The sequence below is a fragment of the Channa argus genome, chromosome 12 (assembly GCF_033026475.1).
Source record: "Channa argus isolate prfri chromosome 12, Channa argus male v1.0, whole genome shotgun sequence".
NCBI classification, from domain to species: Eukaryota; Metazoa; Chordata; class Actinopteri; order Anabantiformes; family Channidae; genus Channa; species Channa argus.
The window spans coordinates 20,495,616-20,505,124 of NC_090208.1; the positions used below are offsets into that span (position 1 = coordinate 20,495,616).

General features: G+C 39.2%; 1 protein-coding gene across 2 annotated transcripts in view; it reads right to left on the minus strand.

Moving 5' to 3' along the window:
• trpc5a (transient receptor potential cation channel, subfamily C, member 5a) overlaps nt 1-5,182 on the minus strand; it is a 136,024-nt gene extending 130,842 nt beyond the window's left edge. The window contains exons 1-2 of one of the 2 annotated variants that reach the window (XM_067524847.1): nt 4,014-5,182; nt 3,903-3,930 (exon numbers count right to left, since the gene is read on the minus strand). The gene's annotated coding sequence lies outside the window, so the exon portion shown is untranslated. Of the gene's footprint in view, nt 1-3,902 lie in introns of both variants that reach the window. The other variant, XM_067524846.1, reaches the window with a different exon arrangement.
• Nucleotides 5,183-9,509: the final 4,327 nt, after the last annotated feature.

A 9,509-nucleotide genomic window follows, 5' to 3' on the forward strand; every position in this document is an offset into this window, starting at 1 on the left:
AAGTCTTGTTGTTATTGGCCAAACCGGGGGATCCCACTTATTCAGCATAATGCGGTGTAGAGTGTGTGATATGTGTTTGAATACACACTGGATATAGGCCTAATTATAACTTCTTTTAACAGTGCTAAAGTAAATTTAGTAAATTGCAAAGTGCAATATACTTATTAAATTCTGTTAAGCAAGCAGCTTTAAATTTAAGTGCATCAAATGTTACACTTTTGACCTGACACGTTAAACAGCAAATCACCAAAATAACTTTATCATCAGAGTTCTATGGTTACACGTATATTTGGAATTTCATCTTCTGTTGTTAGCCCAATTGCCCCCATCAGGGTGCAGCTGGATAAATAGGCTATACTTAATAAATTAATGTAACAAACAGTGGGATTCCAGCACTTTATCATCCATTAAGGATTTTCTAGTCCGCTAAATAAAATATGAATGGACTATACTAAATAATGTAGGCTAATAGTGTTAATTTATTAACTCTTGTCTAGAGCTCAGGCTCTTTCACTGCTGCTTCTGTGTTGTTATAAATACATGTGTGTGAAGGTCACAAGTTATATTTCTAATCTTACTCAATTCAAATGGCAGCTGTGTTTATCATTTACCCATTGTCATGGTAAATCCTGGTGTTGAAATGTTATTAATGATGGTTGAATGCAACACGTTATAACTCAGTTTCTGATTTCAGGATTAAATTTGGAATTTGTTATTGTGGCTTTCTGGAACAGGCCCAGGCTATTCAAAGAAATGTGCCATTGCACCAACAAACCAAATAAAATAACCTACAAGCTATCCAAACAACACAGGTCTTAAGATCATAAAAAAATTACTTTGCAGATATTTTTTAAAGAAGAATTTGCATTCTACTAAACCTCAAGAACATACCTGATTCAATCTGGTGAGGAAAAGTGAATGTAAATTTATCTTTGTGAAGATAAATCTGAGGGGCTCTATTAACCAGATGTTAACCATTGTTAGTGGACGATCAGAAAATATAAATTATTTCTTTCTGAGACTGGTATGGGTTGCTAGAGCGGTAACTGACAAATGACCCATTTCGTCTGTGTACACACAGTATGCCATAAACACACGCACACACAGACACGCATCCTGGGCTCCAGGTGTTCCTACTTTACATTTTTTATATGTCAGATCAACAGTGAACCTGCAGCCATCTGCTGATAATGTTCAGCAGTGCAATGATGCAAAGATTAAGTAAGGCTAGAGGCAGAAAGAAAGAGGGAGAAATAACTTATACTCTACCCTGGTCTTTTTGCTTTGCTCATATTATTTTAAATGCATTATTCTAAGTTGGATTTCAGACATGATGTAAGTTTCCTTTCTGTCTAACATCCTTCTTAGTGTGAAACTCCTGCTCCTCTCCACACATTTCACAGAGCTAAGCCACTGTCTTCTGTTAAATCCTTTCTTTAAACAAACATTCATGTTAAAGCCTATCGCAAATTGCTTTTTATTCCCTCTGTTTGTCTTGTTCAGATTTTTTTTTTTCCACTTTTATCTTGTTTCCATCATTTAGTCTATCTATTCCCTCATTCCAAACAAGCTATGTATGAGATTAAGAAATATTGTAGCAAAGATGCTAAATGAATAAACTTGCATTATGTATTGTGTGCTTTAGGATGAAAATGGCACAGAAACATGCCAACATTCAATATCATGCCAGCTTGGCAGCAGCAATTCATCCATCTCTGCAGCTGCCGAGATAACATTTGGATGATGCACAAAAAGATGAGAAAGAAGGACACGAGATTACTGAAGTGTAATGTGTTACATAATCGACACCATCAAGAGAAACACCGCAGCTAAAACAAGACTGACATTTAATGTCTTGGGAGATGTTCAGTGCCAAAAAACACACAGTAAAGGTGGGTATTGACTCCCAGTCTGGTTCATTCTGTTGTGAACTAAATGTTGTGATGATTTGTTGTGTGTCCTAATTAGAGTTTTGAGCTAGCTCTTTCCAGCAAGTTGTGTTTTACTGACTAGGACCAATACTTATTGATTCTTGCATCATTGATTTATCTATCCGTTATTGAAATGCAAAAGTTTTAAATTAACAATTATGTAAGCCAAACATGAAACTGCAAATCCTTACATTTGTAAAGTTGGAACTACAAATGATTGGTTTGTTGCTATGAATCAAATGATCAATTAAAAATTGTTGCTGTCAATGTATGAATTAATTAGTAAAGTCAACTGCTTATGCAAACAACATCATAACTGGATTGATACATTTTTAACCAGAAAACACAAACCTGAGCTAGAGATGCTTCACACAGCTCCCCAACAATAAATAAGATGCTATTTATTTGGCAACTCATTGTTTTTGCTTGTAATAATTACAGAATCAAAAAAATAATAAATCCACTTGCTATCTAATGGCAACATGTCTAGTTGCACAGAGGCGTAGAAATAAAAAGGTTGTTTTCCAATTAACTGCAATTTCAAGACACAATCAGGCAAAGATATTGTTTATCTGCACCTGGATTTTCATTTTAGACATTTTCCATATGTGTCTGTGTGTCTGTGAGTGTGTGCTTAAGTGTGTGTGTGTGTGTGTGTGTGTGTGTGTGTGTGTGTGTGTGTGTGTGTGTGTGTGTGTGTGTGTGTGTGTGTGTGTGTCTCATCAGAAGAAACATAATTTTGCCTGGCATTTAGAATAAGGCGGTACTCTACTTGAGGTGGACAGGGAAAACACTTAAAAGGCTGGCAAAAGGATTTAATATTCAGGGAAACCCAATTGGGTTCCCGAGCACGCTCTAGCGTGCACTTAAAACCTCAGGAGCAAGCAGGTGCACGTCCTGCAGATCCATCCATCTCTCTTCTGTTTTTGGTTCTTCCTCTCTTAGGCGCGTGTGCTCATAGACATTCACATGGTGCAGCAATCATCTTTGTTTATACACACGGACAAGACTTGCACCTTGGCTCCCGTCGTCTACACAGACATGCACGTATATGCGCAAAAGCTGCATAGCCTCCATGTCATGCGCACACAAAACGCACGAACGCGCAGAGAACAGTGCCTACAGAAACCCACACAAACTCTGCAGACCACCTCTTTTTCTCTCGCTCACACACTTACACACACGCAAAACAGGACGCTCGCACTCTATCTGCACCCCCTCTCTTTCCAGCATTAGTCAATAGAGTCAGGATACATAAACCACCCACCAGTCATCCAAAGCGTCTTCCAGCCAAACCCCCTCTCCCTGCAACAGCACACATCAACCTGCAGCAGCTTAAACACAAATAAATCATCACTTTGGAATCTCAAATTAAAATAAAATGACACGAAGCATCTGAAATTTGCTACATCAAACAATATAACCCAATAAATAATCCCTTATTAGTATGTAAAAAAACAGCTGAGCGCATCCAGTTGAGGTCATATGAAGGAATAATACAGTCGGGACATGTGGGAGGAATGGAGGGAGCATTTCTTATTATAACTCCAGATTAACTAAACACATTATGCCATTATTTTCATTAAATCGCAGGTGAGACACAGCAGAAATAACCCCAAGCACTTCAGATACATTTCGTTTGAAGGCAAACCTCCAAAAAAGGCACTGACGTGCTTGGTTTCAAACACACCAGCCACTGCTATATTAGCACGTTTCCCCACATTAAACACGGTTCTGTTTTTGATATTCCACCTCTTAGGTAAGGCTTAATTTAGGAAAAACGGGGCTAGCGTGATTACAGGTTGCAGAACCGACACCTGCCTCTGTTTAACCGGGGTTTCAGTTCCGTTTTAACGGGCACAGATATGGTTAATTAATCAATCATGGACGCTTACAGGTGTTAATTCGCGCCAATTGATGTTTTAATGTTAATGTGAAATGCCAGAGGAGACGGTGTTTAGCCGTTCTTACCCTTTGTACGGAGACTCTCCACCTCCTTCTGCGTGAAAACAGAAAACAAAAATAAACGTTGTTGTCCTCCAAATTAACAATTAGTCCCTTCTCTCCTAGAGTCTCACGCACCTCACGTGCGTCGGTTCACTCGCTTCTCCCTCTGCTCTCTGCGTTTCTGTCTGACTCTTGTTTTCTCGTGGGATTTCCTCCTCCGTCTTCCTCCTGTCTTCTTCGCCTCCTCCTCCTTCTACTCCGCGGGATCAGCTCGTCCTCCTCGCGCCAGCCGGACGGAGACGGAGCGGTTCGCGACGCTTCTGTTCGTGGTACTGACGCTGCTTCTCCGCGCGACCCATCCTGATGTCAGCGGCTAGATCTGCGACGGCGAAGAGGAGAGGAGGGCGATACGCTGCTCTGCTCCTCTCTCTTTCTCTCTGCGAGTGTCAGAAGACACTGTCCTGAAGCTACAGGTGATAGACAAATATTTCTCACATCAAAAGCAGGAGCTCACAGCTGCTCACAGGGGCGTCCGGTGGCACAGAGGAAGCTACGCATCGTCAACCTCAACGTCGCTGCTTGGAAAGCTGCTGGAGTCCACTAAATAACTGCATATGCTGTCCCCCCACATTTACTCACTCTCTGACTGCCAAAATACGTTGGCTATAATTCATCTCCGCAGTAATTTACCGCTCTACACTCATTTCAAAGTTCTTGGCTTTTTGCTCATTTGTAGCCAAATAATTTAAAAATGTAATGCATTTTACCTCTTGTTCCGGTTTTGTTTGCTCTTAAGTAGATTCAGGTAGATTCGTTAAATGAGGACAATTCTTACTACATGTTGGCCACCTGCATGGATAGATTGGAAAAAAAATGGGCCCATAAATGGGGCCCCCCATCCCCACGTCTCCTACACAAGACCCTCAGAATGAAACACAAAATACCAACAGATGACTGTGCAGTGCTGTTTCTGTTCAAACATTGTCCTTACATCTTTTGTCTGTAAAAGAAAACTTTTCGTTTTCAAGTCTTCTCTGTTTTCTTTCTCATTTTGTCCTTTTGTGTCCTTTTGGCGTCTCTCTTTTAACAATTCACGGCAGTTGTGGCTCAGGAGATAGAGAGGTCACAGACCGATCAACTTCTCTTGTCCATATGCTGAAGTCACTGAACACTAGTTGCTCCTTGTGGGTTAAGGCCAGCACCTTGCATGGCAGCTGCTGTCATTGGTGTGTGAATAATTCAATGAAAAGCAATTGTAAAGCACTTTGGGTACAGATAAGATAAGATAAGCCCTGTCAACCATTTTTTTCATCTTGTTTTGTCTCACTTTTGTTCTGTGTATATTTAGCATTAGCAACATAGAAATTAAACTTGTAAGCTCTGTTTTCAAATTTTAAACTACTGTATCATAAACTTGATATGGCAACATATTCATGTCTTACTTACTCTTTAATCCATTACAATAAAATGTAAAGAATAAAAGTTAATCTTATCATCAAGAAGATCTCTTCAAAGGAATTCAGTAAGGTAGTACATTCCATTGCTGATCATTGTTAAGAGGTTTTTGTTCCTGCCTCTCCTCATAAACAGAGTTGTCAATCATGGCAAGAGGTCAGGTCCCAGGTGCACAGGCCAGCTGGAAAATTGCAGGGTGCAGCCTGAATGCTAAGGAGGTTTTGAAGCAAAGGTCCAGTTAGACCTGCACTGAAAGTAAATGATGACCTCTGGTATATGAAGTAGTTGTCTAGCAGTAGTGACCTGGGTCTTGCTCTTTGTACATAGACAAAGAGCTTAGCCACATAAGATTGTTGGCATGATCCCTGATGTGTTGGTTCTTACAAAGTCATGGTGAACATGGCGAAGGTTTATTATCAGCGTTTGGTCTGTATACAAACAACAGCTTTCGGCTTGTCCCTTCAGGGGTCGCCACAGCGGAACATGTTGCGCACGTTGATTTGGCATGTGTTTTTTACGGCAGATGCGCTTCCTGCCGCAACCCTCCCATTTTCGCTCAAGCTTGGGACCACCTGGGTGGGGCCAGACCTGGTGGGGTGGGATTCGAACCTGCTGCCTTCTGCATCCCAACCCAATGCTCTTATGTTTATAATTAACTTTTTCTCACTAAAATACAGTGTAAATGTTCTTGCAGTTCTGCTGGCGCTTAATGCATTACTTTCCTATTTTCTTTTTTCATTTTGGCTATTTTGAAGTTTACATTCATTAAATCCATATTTAGTTTAAAAGCTTTTAGTGTTTTTCTTCACTGCCTTTAGGTGACAGATTCCCTTGTCTTTGTGTGCATTACTGCCACCAGATGTGGACTGGCTTAACTCAGATTGCTCTCATGCTGGAAAAAATGACATACTATAAATAGGTGGGTCAACACAATTTGTAAAAACTTGACAAGGGAAAACATTTTTTTGCTTTTATTCTCTACTACATTCAAAGTATGTTATAATCCTATTTAAGGGTGCAAAAACATTAGAACCACCTCTTAATATAATGCACTTCAGTACAACTCCACCACCCAATATGACTTCAATAATGTACACATGGTAGAATTATCATCTTTTTGGTAGTTTTAACTTAAAATCTGACAAATTATAACCTTTTAAAAGTAGAGTTTATGACAAAGCTGTTGTATTTAACTTGCATTAAATTGTGCAGGTACATACCTGATAAAGTGGACAGTGAGTGGAATTTAGCCAGTTAACTCTGTGAGGGGGTCAATGCTACTAACTCAACGTACCTGGGCAACAAGAAATTGAACGCTAAAAACGGTGCATTTCTTGTTAAAGACAATAACTAAATTTCTCAACAGATTGATAAAGTTTCCACTCATACATGCGAAGCTCCAGGGTTCATTTAATAACAAGCAAAAGCTTTTGCGGGGGGCATTATGTATTGGGTTGTCTGTCTGTCCATTCGTCCCATTCCCTTGAAAACAATATCCTTGAAGCAATTTCTTCACCATTGCCACAAACGTCCAGTTGAACTCAAGCATTATGTTTTGGTGGTCAAAGGTCAGTGTGTCACTGTGACCTTACATCTGTGCCATTCTGGTCAATGTAATATCTCAGGAACACCTTGAGAGAATTTCATTATATCTTACATGAATGTCATGGGCCATCACTCATGAATTAACTGATGATACATGTAAACCTCAACTTGACTGGTTGGTAGAGGTACACGTTCATTCTTCTTTCATAAAATGCCATGCAGTAGAGTCATGTGGTCAGTCTTTTGCTCTCACTTTGGTCATTATCGGGATAGTTTTATTAAATTTTATCAAACTATGAACTATGAGAACCCTAATTAACAAGGGTACTCTAAAAGGTCGTGAGTGGATCTCTGTGAACATTTGGTGTAACACTCACAAAACATCTAGCACTTTTTACAATTAACAAACGGTTTATAAACCTTATACCTACCACTATGTAACTATAGATGAACATTCAGCTCTTCAAAGTGAAATGACAGTTATATATTCACTGCATGTCCTAATCTTGTCTGGTGCTAAATGTTCCCAAGGGAATGAATCTGCGTGTATGTGTGTTTGTGTGTGTGTGCTTGTGCACGCCCGTGTGGGGACATGTGTAATCCATCATAACGCAGACACCTGGTGCCTCTGCCATTACTCCTGCTGTGGTCTGGATAGTGTGTGTGTACCTCTGTTTGTTCCGCCCAGTGTGTGGGAGTTGGTATCCATGGGACACCTGATTCAATTACTGGATCATAGTGAAGAGAGATTGTGAAGAGAAAGGGCAAGAAGGAAGGGGGGAGGGAACCAATGTAGGAAGCAAGGAGGGAGAGAAGGAAGGACTAGTTAGATATAGCAAAGAAATAGAACAGATGAGAAAAGGTACAGGAATGACAGAAAGCAGAAGTAAAAGTGGGGATGAGTAGGATAAAGAGGAGATGAAATGAAAATAGAGATGGATTAGAGTAGAAACATAAAAGAAAGGAGGGAGAGAGAGGGGGCTGTTCATCTGTATGAATGTGTGACATTTTCCTGAACAGTCGCTTGTTGAGCTGAAAATGTTGTGACGAAAATGTGTGTGTGCCTTTGTGTTTGTATATGTGTGGCTTGAATGGATTAGTCTGAGATTAAACAGTGTCCACATACTGAACCTATGAGGTATGTTACCTTATAAGCAGAAGCCAAGAAAACGACCTGTGTTTTAGTAATGAATGAGGTACGAGGTGTGTGTGTATGTTTAACTGCTCATGTGCTGAACTCTTATTTCCCTAAGTTATGTTTGCCATTTAGATTTTTTAAACTAAGTTATACATGATTATATTTCCCCTTCCCCTGCCCTGACCTGTTGAAGACATAACTAGAATTACTGCTCCACTGTTGTGTACCTCCACAATGGCTCGAGTTACAGTTCATATGAATGTCTGTCAAGACTCACACTCTAATCAGTTCATTCATGAGTCCAAGTAGATATATGTGCAGGTTGTAATGAAATTCTCTCTAGTTGTTCTTGAGACATTGCATTTACAAGAATGGGATGGACGCTGTGTTCAGGTATCTTGACCTTTCACCATTAAAACCTAATCAGTTCATCTTTAAGATTAAATGACATTTCTCAGAATTAAATGGATCTGTGGATATCCAATCCAAATAACAACACTCGTTTTGCACATGAGTGAAACGTTTTCTTAAATTCAAGAATTAGTGACAATGCAAATTTATTTGATTTCAAAAGTTAAATAAACTGCTAGCTATGTCTCTTTTGCCGAAAAGTCGATTTTCAGTGTGTGAGTAATCATATCTATAAGGATAATTGGACTCCAACTGGCTTCTAAGATCCTGCTTGTACATCCTTGTTTAAGGTAAGCAGAAAAAAAAACGTCCCCCCCGTTTAGCGGATGAATGTGTTCTAGTATCAAACTTTGCACATTATCATTGTGCACATTAAAAGTTAACCACTGTCAAATCTGAGTATTTGTTGAAACTTTGTATTTCGTTAAGTTGCCCTTTTCATTTGGTGACCACGAGGCTTACTAAATTGTAATAATAGTTACAATAGTAATAAATACATAATAATTATATAAAATATTAATAATAATAAAGGTGTCAACATGGAGCCATTAACATTGCTTAAACAAATACATATATATTGCTGTTATTTACCAAGATCATGTACAAAGGAAAAGCTTTTTAGTCAAGAACTTAGTCAAGCTAATCCTTGACCGCCCCCTAGTGATAAATATGGGCAATACATCCCAAGTAATTTACTAAGGTCATGTTCTAAAAACACCACTGAAACTACTGTTCTCATTTGATATTAATTTCTGGTACTTTAAAAGCTCTAAAAATTGCGCCACTGTCTGTAAAATATATGGACCTTATTATACATCACTTTACATTGTGATTTTTAAAATGACAATTTTCCTCCTTCCTGCCTTAGTCTTTATTTGCGCCACATTTAATCACCTCACATTCAGTCACCCAGTCCCTTTCTTTTATCTTGTTGCACTTCCCTCACCCCTGCTATTTCTACTCTACTCCAAATCATATTCATCTGTCACTTACTCCTGCTCCCATTGTTAATCTCTATTGTTTTCCACATTTTTATCTTTATTTTTTTGTCCTTTCAGCTTATCCCATGAGTTCAGGGTCAC